At 41.0% G+C, this 19,324-nt stretch overlaps 1 protein-coding gene and 1 long non-coding RNA gene across 5 annotated transcripts in view; one reads left to right on the forward strand and one right to left on the reverse strand.

Moving 5' to 3' along the window:
- Positions 1 to 9,997, reverse strand: part of TMEM151B (transmembrane protein 151B) — a 34,283-nt gene extending 24,286 nt beyond the window's left edge. For 2 of the 3 annotated variants that reach the window (XM_014054109.2, XM_087717923.1), the window contains exon 1: positions 896 to 1,066. The gene's annotated coding sequence lies outside the window, so the exon portion shown is untranslated. Of the gene's footprint in view, positions 1 to 895; positions 1,067 to 3,665; positions 3,744 to 9,838 lie in introns of those variants that run through there. The other variant, XM_087717924.1, reaches the window with a different exon arrangement.
- LOC148044984 (uncharacterized) lies at positions 1,735 to 6,909 on the forward strand. Of its 2 annotated transcripts, none has more exons than XR_015696957.1 (2): positions 1,735 to 1,755; positions 6,413 to 6,909. It is a non-coding gene; the product is annotated as an uncharacterized LOC148044984 (long non-coding RNA). The 2 variants fall into 2 exon arrangements; XR_015696956.1 differs by lacking the exon at positions 1,735 to 1,755 and adding an exon at positions 3,694 to 4,120.
- Positions 9,998 to 19,324: the final 9,327 nt, after the last annotated feature.

Below are 19,324 nucleotides of genomic sequence, written 5' to 3' on the forward strand. Positions count from 1 at the left end.
TGCCAGAGCACATGCCTTGCACGTAAAAAGTCCCGGATGCAACCCAATTGTCTCAGAAGATGTAATCAGAAAGCGTCTTGCCTTTATCCAAAACTAATGCATGGATCCATTCAAGACAGCCATCTCCTTTTGTACTTTCTAGCTACTCATTCTTCTTCTTGGATTTATCTTACCCTCAAGGTTTATTCATCCTATAATGAATGTTGTGATTTCCATTTGGCATTTATATTAACCCTGAGCTTTTGCTGAAAAAGTATCACATCTTGCTGAAAGATCGTTAAGAGTTGGGCACTGCAGTTGGCATTGACTGAAGCGAGTCACCAATATCTGTCTCAAAATTAACGGAGCAGCAAAATGCCTTAATTCCTTCCACATGTAAATGTGAAACTACTGGTATAAACAACAGTGAAATACATGAAGCCATTTTCCACTGTCTGCCTCCTCTACTTTGTTTTGTTGCCATGAAACTCACTATACCTGGATGCTTCATTTGTCCTCAGGAAGAAACCATTACCTCACAGCCGATTATAGATGTTTACTCCTTGAAACGAATTTCAGCCACCTTTTCTAGACAGAATATGTAACGCTGGAACTGCACTGTTTTACCCCAAATCACACCGTTTTCCCTTAGACGAATTCATCTAAGCCTCTTTAAATCTTATTACTTGGTTCAAGATCAGTCCGATGAAAATATCCGGCTTCCTCCTAGGGATGCGTTGTAAATATGGAAACCTCCCTTTCAGCTCAGAGATAGATAACTTAATTGGTGATGCCATCCTTAAAAGACACAAAGGATTCTACGCTCATCGGTTTATAGATGACATGAATACTTTGGTCCATAAGTAGAGGACACTCCACCCACCCACCCCGGGGCATAACATTCAAGGCAACTTACAACAGAATTTGAGAGAAAGGCGAGAAGAACCACCTTGTTTCTCCCGGGCGCTTTCAGGGTCTACGTGGGAAAACCGAGACGTCCCGCTGCGGTCGCAGGTATGTCCGCTCTGCAGAAGGAGCGGACCGGGAGGCACGGAGGGCAACAGTGCAAGCGGTCAAGATTGCGTACCTGGGTGTGCGCAAAACACCCGGCCCAGTTACCGGCGGGGTTGCAAAGCGACCCCTCTGTCGGAGCGGAGGGAAGCCCACAACGCGATGCAACGAGCGTGTCATGCAAAACCGTCACATGCAAATGGTTAACAGCGTGTTTTGCTCCGGGCCGCCGGGCGAGAGCAGGCACCTCCGCTCCGTCCTCACCTCCTCTCGGACTCCCTCCGCCTCCTCCTGAGGCACTGAGGTGCTGCTGCCTCTTTCGCTGCTGCTGGCCGCGGCCGCCGAGGCTGGGGGGGACATGGCGCCGACCGGGGGGCCTCTCGGATGGGCGACCAGCAGGCGCGGCGGCGCATTATCCCGCCAAGGCGAGCCGACGAGCGCCACCCGAACGGCTGCGTCGGGGCCGGCAGCCCGGCGGCGAAAAGGCGGCAGCCTTCGGCGGCTCCATCAATCCGGGGGCTCTCCGGCCGCTGCGGCGAGGGCTGCCCACACCGTGAGGAGAAGCGGCGCGGCGTTTGCGGCGCGGCTCCAAGATCAGCGCCTGCCCCGCGGACTCGGCGGCTTCGCGCCTGAGAGACTCTCGGCGGAGCCTAAAGCAAAGCTCACGCAGCCCGCCGGCCGTGCACGCACCGCACGGGGATGGGCAAAGGGCGGGAAAAGGGGCGGGAAATGAAGGCGCCGGTGCGGGACTCGGCAGCTGCTCAGGTGAAACCGGGGGTCGCGAGGTGGGAGGGGGTGGGAAGGCAGAGGGCGGGGGGGGGAGGGGGCGAGGAAGGGGCGCCTCAGCGTCCGCGCGTCTCTCTTCCTCTCCTAATCCAGCCGCGAGTGACCTTGAGGCTCCGGAGCTCTAGTCTCAGCTTGCCGCTCTCGCCGCCTTTGTCTGCCCGGCTCTCTGGGCGGTAGGCGAGGAGAAAAGCAGCCACAGCCAGTCGTTCGCGCTCGCTTCTTCAGCTCCCTCCTCCTCCTCGGCCCTCGCACCTCCCTCTCTCCTCGTTCACAGCCTGGGGAGAGTCGAACCTCTTTGCCGGCGCGCCAAAGCACTGAAAGGCTTTTCACGCGGGGCGAGGCGTGAGGAGGGGGCAGTCCACATTACTTTGCGAGACCACAAAGCCTCTGAGGAAGGGAAACAGCGCGGGACAAGCCTGAGTGGGCTCGATAGATCTTGGCGCATCCCTGTTTTCTTCAGTTCGCCTTCACTGCAGCCAAGTTTTAAATAATGTGTGGCTCCGATTTTAAAAAGTGGGCAACCCGATTTCCTGCACACAGACACACACAGGCACGCAAATATTTCCGGAAGACTTTCCGAAGGAGTTTTATGGATGGGTACCAAAGCCCCATAACTAATGCATGGCCTGTCTCATAGAATTAGCTCACTTGCTAAATCGGCTAGCCAACTGGCTGCGGACAATTAAGGTTCTTGTCGAAATAGATGGAAGGATGAGTCCCAAAGGCTCCATTAGTGGCCAAAATGAATAGTCACCCTGCCAGATGTATGTTTAAACACCAAAGCGGAATCTAGTCCTGAAAACAGTGAATCTCAGACATCAGGGATTGTGCTTCGAAGATGCATGTAAAATGCCAGCAAAATGTTCTTTTCGGCTGAAAGTGGGGAAACAACGCCTGGTTCTTTCTGCATAGTTTTGAATCAGTATAGAAAAATTATACATTTTTATTTTAAAAGTAAGGTGTGTAGCTTTTACAATTCCAGCAATAAGTTTGAACGCTATGAGTAGGAAAACATTTTTGGAGGTGAAGTTGCATTTAGTAGTATGCAGCATGGCAGAAAAACCAGAAAGTGCATATATAGAACACTAATAAAAGAAATGCATATTTAATTGGCAATTCAACATATATTCTGCCTTCAGTAGTGATCAGCCAGATACTTCTGAATCATAACAAAACATAGAAATCTTACTGGCCCAAACAACACACTCAATCTCCCTCCTCTTCCTCCTCCTCCTCCTCCTTCCTCCTCCTCCTCCTCCTCATTGTCGTCATTATCATTATCCAACATTACTTATGAACCTTAATATATGGTATGTAAGCTTATGATATGTATTTGGTCTATTTCATTATGGATGCTTTCTTTTGTTCATTTAACCCTTGAAGCTATTGGCAGTCATATACAACTAAAGAATTTTTTTTCCAAATTGTTTTTCTAAATTTTCATAAAACTAGAACACATGCCGCCAGTATCAGTAGCAAGTAAAGAGCAATTTGCACAGGTTAAAACTGAAAGATACAGGAACAGGAACACAATCCCCTGAGGACAATATTGAAACAAACCATCCAAACAAAAGGGAATCTACAGCAGATCTTTCCAAGCTGGACAGCAAGAGAAGGTCTCAGCCAGAAAAAATACTCAGAGGGAGCAATAACTTACTGAATACAAAAACAAAGCAGCATGCAACATGGTTCTGTTCTATTCAGAAAAATCACTGGGTGTAGACTGTGCTTATGCTCTGCCAACAAGAAAATAGAAAGGCAGCACTCTAGGGAACTCCCAGAAGTGAGATGATTCAGTTCAGGGCACTTGGGAGAAAGAGCATGTGGGGAAAGATGCAGAAAAACAGATGGGCCACAGCTCACAGCATGAAGCAGACAGAAGTTCTTACTTGAATTTAAGATTAGCACCAAATCCTCAGAGCTCCCAGGATCTGATGCATCCACACCTGGACTCCCTTGCTGGAAATCTGAAAGAAAGGTATTAGCTCAGTCCTTCCTACAAAATGACTGGTTCTCTACTAGGTAATTCCATCAGGAATATGCCAGACCTAGAGTCAGTTGGCTGGACAATTCTGGTATTGTTGTTAGTTGCGAAGTCATGTACAACCCATCGCAACCCCATGGACAACACTCCTCCAGGCCTTCCTGTCCTCTACCATCCTCTGGAATATATTTAAACACATGCCTACTGCTTCAGTGACTCCATCCAGCCACCTCATTTGGCTGAAATGAGGATTTGAAGTCTACACCTCTTAAAGCTGTCAGGTTGAGATATTGCTCCAAACTCTTGTAGTTGAACTGTGGGTAGTCAGCTGCTTGGGTATTGTCTTGCAACTGTTTTGAGGTTAGTCACCAGGTTCTGTGGTATAAATGTTAATGTTATTTGCATTTGGGGAAAGGAGGAGGCATGATTTATCTCCTCGACGCATTTCTACATATCGATTTAAATGGAATTAGAATATGCAACATCTACTTCTTTATAGGAAGGCCATATCAATGAGTTTTGTGAATTTGAATGCCTCCATTAGGCTCTCCATCCTTAAAATTCCCTATTCAGCCATCCTGTATTCTAATTCTATTCAAAATTTCAAGAATGGGGTATTTTCTAAGTTTCGTGTGTCTTTTTTTTTCTGCAGCTGTGAAGCTTCATTTCCAGAATAATACTTTTCAATACATTCTGTGGCTATTCAGCGTTTGATTTTTCATTGTAAGCTTATATCCCAAAATGAGTAAGAATTAACTAGAACATTACTTCTTTATTTTCATTTGTAATGGCTTGGCCCTCATATGTTGACAAATAACAGTTATGTGTCTGCAGAGGTTAGAAGTAGTTTAGTCATGTCCCATTAAATACAAGAGGTGAGTAGAAATTAAGTGGAGATATTCTGTTTCAGCACTCCACTCAACCCTGGAAGATATTTGAATTCTGGATGGCAATGTATTTGTTGAAGTGTCTTATTCAATCCTAGGGCAAATCTAAATAGTCAGTCTAATCTGCTGTACTCTATGAAGCAGCACAAAGATACCAGCATAAATATCCTCTGTGTACACAGCCAATCTCAACTCGGCTTTGTTAAGGAGGCTGGTGAATAGTTCTGTCTTAATAGTTTACTACAGGGCAAGATAAGGTGCAGCACTTTGCTAGATTTTGCCACTTTCTGACAATGAGAAAAGCACCCACCAATTGTTCTCCCTGATTTGAAATGGGGCTGTGATTTACTCATCTGTCAGCTCCTGTACAGAAATTCAAGTAATGTTGAAATAGCAACATGGGATTTAGGTGGAGAAATTACTTTGAAATAATCACAACTGTGAAATTCAATTTGATTAGAGTGACTTAGGACAGAAGCTTCTAACCTTGACAACTTTAAGACTTGTGGACTTCAACTCCTAGAGTTGAATTCTGGGAATTGAAGTCCACAAGTAGTTGCCAAGGTTGGAGACCCCTGTTTTAGGATGTGAGGATACCTTCCAAGAAAAATGTGTTTTTTAAATGTAATGTTCAGCTTTCCCATTTCTCTTAAAAGGAATGCAAAGACAGTATTTCCTTCCATTTCTCTAACTCCAATTCTCTAACAAGTTGGTGTCTTTATTTCTCCCTGCTTTCATACCTCTATAAGTAGAATATTTCTTTCAAAAGACTCTTTCATGAAAGATAATTGTGAATCACAAGGACTCCCAGATAAGGAGCTTTTAGTGCTATGGGTCAAAAGGCCTTATGAACAGTTTTTTTCCATTCTCAATGGATTTTCCAAGGTGAGTACATAATAGAGAAGAGGGAATGGATGGAAAACAGCAACCTCTAACTGTCTTGTAACATTAAGTGAGTGAGATTAGGTAATTTCACAACAAAAGCTTTTTATGGTTGTGAGTTCCCTCCCTTTTCATATTTCAAGTTCAACAGCATCAGCCACAAATTAGCACAAGCTGTTTGTAAGGAGCACTCTGAATTATCATTTCAAGCTGACACATTCTCCTTCTCCCCTCCAATCAGTATTTTCACAGAAAGGCAAGGAGGAATTTTATAATTGCCAAATACCAGCTTATTTTATGAGATTCTTAGCTGGTTCTAACAAACACATCCTTCTTGCTTTTCCTCATTGGCCAAAAGGACTGTTGGCATTTTCACTGTGATCTACTTTATAAGAAATCTCACCATTAAAAGGAAGGTGGAGCTGGATTTCATTCTCAGTGTTTCCATGGGAACAATGGCAAGCTGGAGAAGCTTGTAGCAGATTTCTCCGTTTGCCACAGTGCCCCTTTCCTTCACCTAGAGAGACATAGCCTGTGTCCTCTTGGGGTTGAGAGAAAGAGGGAGAGGCTCTCTCCTTAAATGAAATGTATGCAACCTGAACTTGAAACACAAGAAGAATGTGGAAGATTCTTTTGGTTCAGTTCCCTAGAACAAACACATTTTAAATTACATAAATATATGATAAATGATTTTTGTGGAAGTGTTTTACTTTGGAGAGGCAATGTCTTTCAGTGCCTAAGCTGAAAGCAAAGACAAATATATCTTTTTATAGTACTTGATATGTGAATATTGTTCTACTATAAGAAAAGTACTCATTCCTCTTTTTTTTTTTTTGCTTCCTGTGGCTGGGCATTCTCTACATCGCCAACACTACAACTGTAGCATTGAACTCATTTTCCCAGGGGGACATCCCATGGCACTGCTTTGAGCAACAGCATATAGAAACAGCCCAGAGGAAGGCAGATTCCTGGATTGACACAACACCTAAATGACAGAATAAAATCCCTTTCAATATCCAAGCGTCTTTGTTTCCCCTCTATTACAGCAATGGGATCTGTGAGCCATATGCAGACCAGCAGATTCATTTCTGCTGGTAATGGGAAAAGCTGTATTCCCTGGTGGGCCCAGTGCCACCCTTTTTGTAAAAAGTAAATTTCAGAGTTTCCTATATCGTAGTTCATTGTGTCCACATATTTACATTTTGTTTTGATCCTTCAGACATATTGTCTTTCTTAGAGGTGGGGCAGCAATGACTCTGGCTCCAGTATTGTGTAAATGTTTATTAAGATAGTAATAAAATGTTGATATTCATGATAAGAAATATAATCAGATGCAACAGGAATGCCACTTAGCAAATAAAGCTTATTATTGTTTTCCTACCTTTGTGTGTCTCAAGTTTTATACTAAGATTGTTGCATGGTTTCCTTAGTAACCATCTCATGCATGTTATAGAGTTACATGTTCAAGTGCCTACTTTAATTGATGCATTATTTCTGAACTGAATTTGCCAGCCGGAAGCCATTTGTTAGATCATTATGCAAATAAGCACTCAAAATATAATTGCAACTTGAGTTTTGTAGATATGGATCTTTATTTGTTGGCAGCAATAATTTTATAATAACTGGTCAACTTCCTGAGTTGCAGGTCAGGGCATACCCAGCATGTAAGAGTGTCTGACTTTCCTAAGGGGAGTATGTAATAGAACCTACACAATTAAAGCTACAGGGAAATCACATCATTGCTGTTTCTGCTGGTTCCAAGTAATAATTAATGTTAGCAGGGGAATAACAAAAATGGGGAGCCAAATTACACGGCACACCACAAGCACCAAGTACTAGAAGGGCTTCTCTGTTTCAAATCTGCCATCAGTGACTGGTACCTTAGCCTGGGGATGGGAGGGGGGGAGAGGGAGAGAGAGAACTTGGAGCTTAGATTCAGAGCTCTATTGTCTGATCCAGACTTTCCTCTTCAACATTGTGGTAGAGGAGCTCCAAATGGGCTGCCAAATGTGTTCATTTATTTAGCCCAAGATCTCCTCTACTTGAACCCAACTATGATCCTTTCTGCTGTATTACCCTCATCTTATACTTAAATGGGGGGTGGGGACAGCTGGAAAGATAAGGAAATTAGGAGGGATACTTTCTACCTCTTGGGTCATTTTCATATTTTATGCAGCTTTCATAATTAATCAAAGCTACAATAATGTCACCAAAATGGGAGGAAGAAAAAAAATCTCCAAACATTTTATTGCCAGCCGGGGATGGTGGATCATTTATAACTTTTATGGATTCTCCTAGAAAACTTTCGATAGCCTGCCACCTGTCAATCTAGCTCTCTTAACACATCCTAATATATTACCCTTCTACCAATGATTTCTTCCTCTAGCTCAGCTCTGAGAAAACTAGAAAGGGAGGCCCTTTGGAACTTCTTGTCCCAAAATCCTGAAATACAGAACTTAACAAACTTAATGCCAATCCTGAAACAAGGGGGAAATTGTGCAAGTATAAAGACTTACACAGAGAGAAAGTTTTAAGGAAAAATTTCTTTATTAAACCAATAGCGCCAAATAGGTAAATATAAAAAGGAGTAGGAGCTTATAGGGAAAGGGGAAAGCAGAAAACCAAGGACAACAGTAATAGATACATAATTATAAATGAAACCAATGCAGCTTTGCCTCTTGTCTAATATTTGGGGCTTTGGTGCATCTGCAAAGTTAGGACAGCAGGAGAAAAATAATCTAGCCTCCTGCTTGGAAATTGCTAAGCAGATCCTTATGGTGTTCTCTTCTGTACTCTCCTCAGTATTATAGAATACAAATAATAAATAAAACCCAGCTTCTTTGAGTAAATTATTTACTCCTTTGTTCAATCAAGCAAAGTATTCTATTTATTTTATTTATTATAACATTTATAGTCCACCCTAATTCATGAGACTATAGCTAGCAAATCAGAAAATTATTTAGTGGCTGCATCCATTTTCCTAATGATGCTTGGTTTGATGGTAAAAATATGTCTAGCTTCATAAATTATGCTGTTATATTGGAATGGATAATGGAAGAAGTTTATTTGGGAATCAGAATATTAATTTCTTCAATAAGGCTAAGGTTGGTGAGGCTGGAACATGTTGTTTAAACATATCTCAGCTTCCCAAGGGACCCATTAAGCACCCATTAATTCAGAAAGGGAAAGAAAGTATCCTAGAGTTTAAGCCTTAAGGTTCAGCTATATAAGTCTGTGGCATGTTGGCATGGTAGTGGGAAATCAATTGTATTTCAGGCTTCATTCTTATATACAATAAAGTTTCTACTCTTTCCAAGTTGTATATAGAAGTTTTCAAGAGCACAACTAAGTGTATGGAGATCTGTAATTTACTTCTTAACCTGGGTATGATGCTTGATATTTCTATTCTGAACTTTCAGTAACCTGGCTCTTTCTGATAACTCTAATTATTGGCTGGATCAAATATATAGTAGATAAACATAGTATCATTTCTCATGGACTTATTGGAAGAAATGTCCTTCTGGGTTCGGCTCCAAGTGGGGAAAAAGACACTGGAGACATGGAGGCTGCTTGGAAAGATGGTTTTAATGGTGGACAGGACACGTGACTTGAGTCCTGAACAGAAAAGGTGATCACATGCTTCAATGTTGGTGGAGAAAAAGAGAAGCAAAGCCTGAGATGCTGAGTCCCTGGTTTTATACCCTCTCTGGCCTTTGATCTTGAGCTTGTATTCTGATTGGTTGTCAGACTGTATTCTGATTGGTTGTCAGACGCCCATGGAACCATGCAGGGACAACTCTCTAGGCTGCGTTTTGAATCCATGTTTGGTTGAGTTCTCAGATGCCATGTGGTGAGTCGGGTAAAGGGCCAATATTATCATGCCTTAATCCCATCCCCCTGGAGCTGAAGGGGGGAACTCTTTATTATGTAAAGGGACTGGCTTGGGTTTCTTAATGGCCCATTGACAAAGTTTCTCCCTTTTCACATCCAGAGAAATATTCTGCCTTTTCAATATTTCTTAGGATATTTCATTTTTCTGGGAGAGGGCTGGGTGATAACTTCCTACAGACTAATCAAAGTCTATCAATTAAAACTAAATGCATTTCCAGCATTGTAGTCCCAGGGCTTTTATAGGCCATCATGTTGGGGAAGATAGCTCTAAATTCATTCTTTTTTACTTAGGAAATCAAGCCAATGCCAAATCCTTCAAGTGTGCTTAATCCAACTCTAAGGAAAAAAATAACCATTTGCAAAGCCTGTAAAACTGTTCCAGTGTAAAAAAAAATGCTTTCTGTTTGTCAAGGCATACCTGCAGCCTTCCAGATACAAATGGACAATATTTATCCAGGCAGAGAAAGTTTACTCTGAAACTTTTCATGTGTGACTTCAAATCAGTCTTGATTTCTGACAACTACATGAACAAGTGGAAGTGGTTTATTTATCTACCACGTTTCTTTAGCCGTCCATCTCATATAGTGATTCTGGGTGGCATACCTAATAAAACAATAAAAACAACCATTAAAAACAACCAATTTAAATTGAAAAGTTACAAATAACATTTTAAAAAATGATGGAAAAGCATATAAGAGTGCATTCAATTAAATATCATATAGCTACCTAGCAGGCGCCACTCTATTCATGAAATACCCAGGCCAGTTGACAGAACCATATTTGAGGGGGCTTCTGGAAGGCCAACAAGAACTAGCCTCATCTCAGGGGAAATGAAGTTTCATAGGGGTATAAACAACTTACCTTCCCTACTGGTTCGCAAATGTGAGTGTGTGTAAGTGCTTGCTTTGCTCGCACGTGCCACCTCCACGCATAAGCAGAGTGCCAAAAATGGGACTTGACATCTGGACAGGTGGGCGGAGCCTCCTGTTGCCACCGCTACCAGTTCGCCTGAACCGGATAGAACCGGCTGAATTGCACAACTGGTTGGAGCTGAGGCAGAAAAGGCATTTCTCTTAGGTCCCATCTGAGATAAGATTCCCTGACCAATGGCATGTGCAACATGCTCCCTTTGTTGGACCTAACTGGACAGATAGATATAACTGGGAAGAGACAGTTCCTCAAATAACCTGGTCCCATACCATGTAGGGCTTTAAAGGTCATAATCAATATACTGAATTGCACCTGGAAGCAAACTGGGTAACTGATACAGTCTGTGAAGCAGAAGTCCAGCATGTGCAGTTCTTGGAGCACAGATAACTGCCTCATCAATCCATTTTTGCTTCCAGATACTCTTTAAGGGCATCCCCTAATAAAGCACATTTCTGTAGTTCATTCAGGAGGGGACCAGGGCATGTGCGACTGAGAGTTGCCATTGCCTTCTTCCTAGCATTAAGGGGGAGTGACTGAACCAAAATCACCCAGATGGCTTCATGCCTAAGGCAGGACTGGAATCAGTCCTATATTTAGGAGTCCTATATCTAGGATCTAAACCAGATGCTTTAACCACAACTTCAAGCTTATTAGGATATTTTGGTTTACAGAACTATTTGGAACATATAAGTGGTTAAAGAATATTATTTCCAGTCTTGAAGAATCTGATTTAACCATTAATCCAGTCAAGAATCATCTGGGTTATTCTTATTTGGATTACATAGTTTGTCAACTAGGAGTTAAGACAGAAGAGAAGGTGTAATAATTCAGGAAAAGCAACATTGAACTAATAAGAAGGAAATAAAATTGCTCCTGGAAATTGTGGGGAACTATGGACCATTTATACTTAACTTTTCCTCAAAAACAAAAGCTTTGAAATATACAATGGAGAGACTCAAGATTTATCTTGGACTTAATGAATTCACCGCAAACACAGACCCCCAGGTATTACAATAGTTTGGCTGGAAAATATGGAGGATACTAACGAGATCTCTTGAAACCTTACACTTACACTATGGCCATACTGTATAAAGTTGTTATTTACTATCTTGAAATGGAACAGCCTAAAGACAATACAATATTCTGAATTTGACATCAGTAAATTCAGTAGATGGCTTGGGGAACACACCCCAACTTTCACTAAAAGGGAGGCTATGCAACAGGATAAAGAATGTAAATACTGTCTGCTATCCCATTATGTAATTTTGCAATCATTCAAATTAATGATAATCTGAGCCTGGCAAATAATTTGAAGGAAATATCTCACAGGCAGAGGGAACTGAAATGGAGTAAGAAATTTATAGCATTACAGTTGCAACTCAGAGTTGGAATAAAATGCCTAACAAGCAAAGATGGGTTTAGAAAATCTCAGATTATTAAAAAAAATCAGGTTCCAGGAAGATTTATTATTCAATTTGTTCACCTGCCTTGCCTATGAAGCTCTTCTTAATCTATTAGAAAACGTACATGGAAGAAGGAAGAAAGTCCTTTAAAGTAACCAGGTTCTAGCTTTTAACATCACCTGTATCGTACCTGACTGTCCCTTCAAATTTTTAAAGATTAATTTTAAAAAATCAAATGGGAACTTGCTGTATTAAAAGTAGGCACATTTATTGTCAGGAATGTCTTTGGATTCATAAATATCTAACTGGAAGTAGAAGCATCTTTGGAGGCTAGTTTATCTTCTGAGAAATTGGTTATTTGTGAATAACCGATAGCAATTATTTGTGATAAACAATAGCAACTATTTTATAAACAAGCAGAAGTCCCATACCATTCATTTATGGGTGAGTTTACTACATGCTTCAACATCAAAATGTGTCATCAGCCCCATTGTTTACCTTTGGACTAGGCCAACTAGAATAAAATTTACTTACCATAGTCTACTTGCAATTAAATAAAATGAAGTAAAAGTCCTAAAAGATTATTTCAGACAACAGTATAAAGGAGGGAGAGAGGGAGGGGAGGAAGGGAGGGAGGAAGGAAAGGAAGGAAGGAGATGGTGGTCAGAATCCATTGAAGCATGAGGCCTCCTTCCACTTCCCAATGGGGCCAATTCATAAATATTCCATAATATTGTGGTCAGCAAAGAAGATACAATTTGGAGAATACAAACTGATGATTTAAATGGCATCAGCTTCAGGAACAGCTGGTTACCTGGGTAACATAATCCAATGCATTACTAATTCATGGATGCTTGATGCGAGGTTCAGCTTTGGAGCTTCTGTCCAACCCAATCTCTTCTACACCTCTAGAGTTAGCAGCTTGTCATCTTCACAGCTTCTAATTCCATGTCAACTATTATTGCAAGAAGCAGATGTGCTTCTCCCTGTTTTTCCCCTCTGAAATGGTTTCTTGGTCTATTTATGAATGTTTTATACTTCCCAAACCTTTACTGACATTCAGAACCAGTACTAAAAACTCCCCATTTGATTTTGGAAAGAAGAAATCATATGAAGCATTTGGGAACAGCAGCTGAAGATGGGGCATAACTTCTAAAAAATGAAATTATCAAGTGGTAGATCCACAGCTGCGTCATAATGGTGCCTTTGCTTTCAGAGAACAGTAAGTATAGTGCACAAAAAAATAAGGTAGAGTTCAGGATCCCCTGTTTTGTTAGCTGCATTAGCTGCTACTGTGCTTTCAGGTGCAATTCAGGAACTAGTCTTCCTCTTTCCAATTACCACTACCAACTCATTAGGTTCAGCAAGAAGGGTCTGCTTCAAGTCTCAACTATTACAGAGTGTCATCTGGTGGTGCCCAAAAAAGAGCCTTTCTATCGTAACATATGCCCTTTGCAACATAATTCCCTCAAGGATTAAATTGGCCCCAATCCTATTGGCCTTCTTTAAGGCCCTAAGTAAAAGTAAAGATCCTCCCCCGCATCCAGTCATATCTAACTCTAAGGAGCAGTATTCACCTCCATTTCTTAGCTGACAGAGCCACAATTACCTCCCAAAGACCCATTAGATCACACAGAGCAGGCCTCCTCCGGGTTCCGTCTACCAGCCAATGTCATCTGGCTACCACCCGGGGGAGGGCCTTCTCTGTGGCAGCTCCAGCCCTTTGGAACGAATTCCCCACAGAGATTTGGACCCTCATCTCTCTCCAGGCCTTCCGAAAAGCCGTTAAAACCTGGCTGTGTCGGCAGGCCTGGGGTTGATGAGTTCCCTTCCCCTCTCGAATCGCGTGGCTGTTGGTTGTTTTTAAATGCTACAAATGTATTTTGTAGTTTTTGTTTCTTTCCCTTCCCCTCCTTGGGTTTGTGCGCCGCCCTGAGTCCCGCAGGGAATAGGGCGGCATATAAATAAAATGAAACTCAAACTCAAACTCAATTGCCTAAAGATACTTCCATAGTCATGTGGCCAGCATGTCTCTACACCAAGGCGCACGGAACACTGTTACTTTCCCACCCAAGTGGTACCTATTTATCTACTTTCATTTACATGCTTTCGAACTGCTAGGTTAGCAGGACCTGTGGCAAGTAGCAGGAGCTCACCCCACTGCAGGTGTCAACCCAGTTGACAAACTCAATGTCTTTAACCACCAACCCATCAAAATATTGTTTTGCCATGTGGCCTGGGGATCCAGGTGTGTACCTGACTCTGTGCCATAGTTGCGCTGATGTGTGTTGGTGATTTTCTACCTCAACTGTGAATTAGTTTCTTTTTTCTTGTTTTGTGTTTTTTATGCTATCTTAATTATTATTACATGATCAGTATCCAGATTTTGAGATGGGTGGCCATATAAATCGAAATAATATTGAAATAGCTCCTCTTTAACTTCACACATCCAGAATAGCTTTTTGGCTAATGCAGAAAAAAATATCTTTTTCAGGTGATGCACTGCTTTATTGGCAGCTTTTCTGTGTATGTTGAATGATGTAAGGAACTTCGGCATATTCTGTAACATCACCAAGAAATGAGGACTACCTCTTTTGGTTAACATATGTCATCTACTTCCTTCAACTCATAAAGGAAATTCAAAATCCACAGCCACCTGAGTACCGGTAATATTTTTTACAGAATTATCATCCTGGCAGTGTAATGTGAACTAATTCAAAACTATCAGTTTAGGCTAAAAGTAAAATACTGACAGTCCCGTTATGCTTAAGGCATATCTCGCTGCTAACCTTATTCACACAATGAGATCCCAAGTCAGTTAAAGTTAATGAACTGCACCAAGCTGTAGGGCTATGATGCCAGTTCCTGTTATTGTAGCTGTACAGATATGCACTGAGACAGCTGTGGACTAAATGAAACATCCTGGCCCAATTCTTTATGAGATTAGGAATGCAGAAGGAGCATGTCTGATTGGTGGAATTAGAATTCTTCATAGGTCATCCAATACGTACAAGGGAAAGGGTAAAAGCATTATGGCACCCACTCCATTTCAGCACCAAAGACACAGGAACTATAGACATATCTCATCTATTCCTCCCAGGAAGAACAATAACAAGGAGAATATCTTGCAGTTCTCGGCTATTGAATAAAACAAGTGTGATGAACTATGTTATCTTAGGAAAGGCATTGATCATTTGGAATCAACTGGATGCTCTCATTCATTTTCACCAAGAAGGATCAGCACTATTAAAATATGCTACAATTGCTCTCCAGAAGCTTAGTAGTAGACAAGTAGTAGAGTTCATGTGTATATGGGGGGTGCACCCGCCTTCATGTGTGTAGACAGAGAAAGAGAGATTTCCAAGTCATCTAACTATAAAATAAAAGCCACTTTTAATTTATGGACTGCAATCTAACATGCTGATTTTTGACTTCCCAACTTAACTCAGTCAGCTACTTATTTGGCATATGTTGTAGCAGAATTTAGCTGCATTTGATTAACAGAGTCATGGACATCTGAGAATTAAAAAAAACATCTATAAATAAAATTGATTGGAATGATCAGAACATTTGCTAAATTCAGAAACATCAGCTCTGACCATTTGCTAGCATAAAATGGGCAATATAATAAAATGTTTTTAACAGTTTCAATAGTTCCTTTGCCACATTGGGTACCACATTTATATCCATTGATATAGACAAACACAACTCTGCATGCAACAGTAATGACCACACAAACAATATTTGTTATTGTAGACAACTAGATATATTCTTCATGTAAAAGTTGATGGGATTTTTTTCCCCTGCTTTTCTGTCTTAGTGTGGATTGCCATCTGCTGGTAGGCTCTATGACTCAAATTATTATAGTTTTTATTCAAAAAAACAATAATAAAATTATGGAATTTGAAAGGACCACAAGAACCTTATACTTCAATTTTCTGAAAAAAGCTATTTTGAACCATTTTAAGTGGTGATTTATCCAGTCTCTTTTGAAAAACTCTCTAAAGCTGAAGAAGCCACCACCTCTGTATTTAGACTGCCCCATTGGGCAGCAGATTGCACTGACAGAGTGTTCTTCCTTATATTTAAATGAAGTATAAACAATTTCAATTTATACGTGTTATTTCTGATCCTGGTTTTTGTGGCAACAGAAAAAATAAATCCTGATTATTTTCCCTATTGCACCTTTTTATGTTCCTGAATACTGTATTACGACTCTCCTCTCTAAACTATTGTCCTCAATTCCCTTCAGGCTGTTTGTAGACACTTTCAAATTTCTGTGTATCTTTGTGGTCCTTTTATGAATCTATAATAACTTGTCAGTAACCTTCTGGAAATGTGTCCAGAATTGCATACAATACTCTTTGTCTGATCCACCAGTTTCAGTTAGAGTAGAATGCTGTAAGCATTTCATACATCTTTGATTTTCTGATGTAGCTAACAACTGCTTTAGCTAAAAGTCTGTAGAGATTCTCAGTCATTCAGATCATGGTTGTCCCAAAGGTGCTTTTTCAGGAGGCAACTGGACTTTCTTGTTTTTTCTTTTGAAGACATTTTGCTTCTCATCCCAGAAGCTTCTTTAGCTCTCTTCAGAAGAAGCTTCTTGGATGAGAAGTGTAATATCTTCAAAGAAAAAAGAAAGTCCAGTTGCCTCCTGAAAAAGCACCTTTCGTCAACTGCATTAGCTCTTCTAACAACTGTCTCATACCATTACCTCATGTGTAGCTGTTCGTCAGTAATTATACCCTAAGTAGTGGCTTGTGGAGGAGGTATTTTTTAATAGCCACAAAATGATTCACAAAAGGAAGAATGGGGGCTGAGTGCTGGCTAGCTAGCTATATTGTTTCTTTGTTTGTTTATTAACATCCAAGGTGCTGCTAGAGATTTTTTTGCACATCTAAGAAGCAACTAACAGGAACAGTGGTTGGAAGAATTGAAAGTATCCATAATGGGATGTAGCTACACAAAATGAAAAGTTGTCAAATTGGGGAGTGGCTCTACACGTTACAGTATCTGGAAAGAGAAATTTGTACTTTCTCTAGCAGCTTGCTGAGTGAGGAGTTGGGGAAAGGGGAAGGGGAGAGGGAGAGGGAAAGAAAAAAACGATAGCAGGAAGAAAGTAGAGTTGATAGCCCCCATCTTTAGGGAATGTAACTCCCCCATAGAAAATACTGCCCTAAAAAAAGCGATAGGAAAATAAAACACCTTAAGTCACCAGAAGGAAAATGTATGACTCAGAATCACAGAGTAGTGTTTTTTTGTGTCAATCACCATCTCTCTCTCTCTCTCTCCCCTCTAGTTTGATGTGAGTGACTACAGAATGAACACATCCTCTTCCCATGAGGTAATACTTGAAAATATGTAGGCAAATATCTGTTTTATTCTGATATTGGCCTGTTTTTAGTATATAATTCTCTAGCTGTCTAGAACGATGACATTGTGAGCCAGCTATACTCCCCCCATGCCATTTTTACTGCAAAAATTGTTGGTTTCAAGACAAGCTACACCAAACAAAAACTGAGATCGTCCCCCAGGAGCTGAACATGAGAGACATCAGGATCCCTGGTAGAAGTCATCCTCTCCTTACAGTAGCTTTGCATCTTCTGCTTCTGGCATTTCATTTGTATTTATGATCAAGACAGATTACACAGGTGGCCAATCTATTTCTGCATAACTTTAGCACTATGGGATAGGTTACACTGCATGGTGGCACAGTGGTTAGAATGCAGTACTACAGGCCACTTCTGCTGCTTGCTGGCTGCCTACAGTTCAGCAGTTCGATTCTCACCAGCTCAAGGTTGACTCAGCCTTCCGAGGTCGGTAAAATGAACCAGATTGTTGGAGGCCACATTCTGACTCTGTAAACCACTTAGAGAGGGCTGTAAAGCACTGTAAAGTGATATCTACGGTAAGTCTAAGTGCTATTGCTATTGGGAGAGAATGAGAAATCCAAACTTCTCCACTATCTGATGGGACTGGAACATGACTGTCCTAGATTTCAGTCAAACATCTTTCAAGAACATCAGATTTACTCTCCAGGAGAGAGAAGATTTTTGAGAATTTAGGAAATTAACATGGGCTATAGGAATCTTTATGCCTAACATAGAAATGGGAAAAATTCAGACAGAGGAAATTGCATCTCTTTGAATATTGCAGATAAATAGTAGGAAATAAAATTAACTAAATTATGGGAAAGATTAGAAGCTTCTTAGCAGACACAATGGAGCCTGCAAAGATATCAGAAATGAAGGCTTCCCAAAGGGTGGGGAGATTATTCACAAAGAACTGACAGAGAATTGAGGAAAGGGTACAAAACTTGTGAAGCTGTGCATAGAAGGTACCTCCACCACCAGGCACAGATGATTCACAGGAAGAGAAAGGAGCGAAGCTAACCTGGAAATGATGGATAGGAAGAGAAGAAAGGGATTAGCCCAGAAAAAGCTGCAATCTGAGAAGATAAAACAGGAAACAGAAAGATTTACTCAAGAGTAACAAATGACAAAGCTGTCAATTTATGAGAGCTCGAAAACTTACTTATAGAAAGAGGTAGGCTAAGAAGATAAAGAAAAATAAAGGGCAAGATCAAAAGACTACATGTGACAAAACGATAAAAGAGAGAAGGCGCATGGTTAGAATGGCTTTGGTAGTTTGGCCAAAGTATAACTTCAGGTACAAAACTTTGTTTTCAATTGTGAATTTTTGATTTGATGGCTGGTAGAAGATCAAGGAAGAGACATACCCCAGTGTGTGTCACCTGGGGGTGGATCATGCCTGACAGTACTGAAGAGGAAGAAGAGCCATCAGAATTGCATGCGCCGTCAAAGAGGACATTGAAGAGGAATCAAGCAACTAAGTTTGAGACTTTTTGCTATTGACAACTATGGCCAGGAACATATTTGCCAAGGTAAGAGTTGAACTCTTTGACTATGTACTGTATGTTTGAAATGTGTGCTTCTTTAAAGAGCCTTTCCCTGCTGTTGGGAACCTGCTGGATCAAATTACCACAATATCCTATGCTCACAAGGCAATGGGAGTTCACAAATCCTGTATGTATAGCAGAGGTGGTATTCAACAGATTCTGACCAGTTCTGGAGAACCAGTAGCGGACATTTTAAGTAGTTCAGAGAACCGGTAAATATCAACTTTGACTGCCCCCGCCCCCATCTATTCTCTGCCTCCCGAGTCCCGGTTGATCAGGAAGGAATGTGGATTTTGCAGTATCCCTCCCCTAGCCATAAAAAGAAAATAGGCATTAGAATAAAGTCTCTTCCACCCTTATGATTCTATTATTCTTGTTCCATTCAATGATTGCTAGCTCAGAATCCAATCATTCTCTACTTTTCACATAAGGACAGATAAATAAAAAAGTTTTAATGCAGTTCAGGCCTAACAAAGTTCATCATTCCCTTCAAGTATTCATTTTAATTGGCTAACAAGACTAATGAGCCTGTGAGAATAATTCTACTCCTGAATTCCTTCTGATTTATCTGCTAATTAAAGAAATCTTAACGAACAAGTTATTTGAAGCCATATTTCTTATTTGGGAAATTTCTACAGTATACTTAGATTAA

The sequence above is a fragment of the Thamnophis sirtalis genome, unplaced genomic scaffold (assembly GCF_051295495.1).
Source record: "Thamnophis sirtalis isolate CommonGarterSnake01/CBP01778 unplaced genomic scaffold, rThaSir2_p1.2 scaffold_6, whole genome shotgun sequence".
In the NCBI taxonomy this organism is placed as follows: Eukaryota; Metazoa; Chordata; class Lepidosauria; order Squamata; family Natricidae; genus Thamnophis; species Thamnophis sirtalis.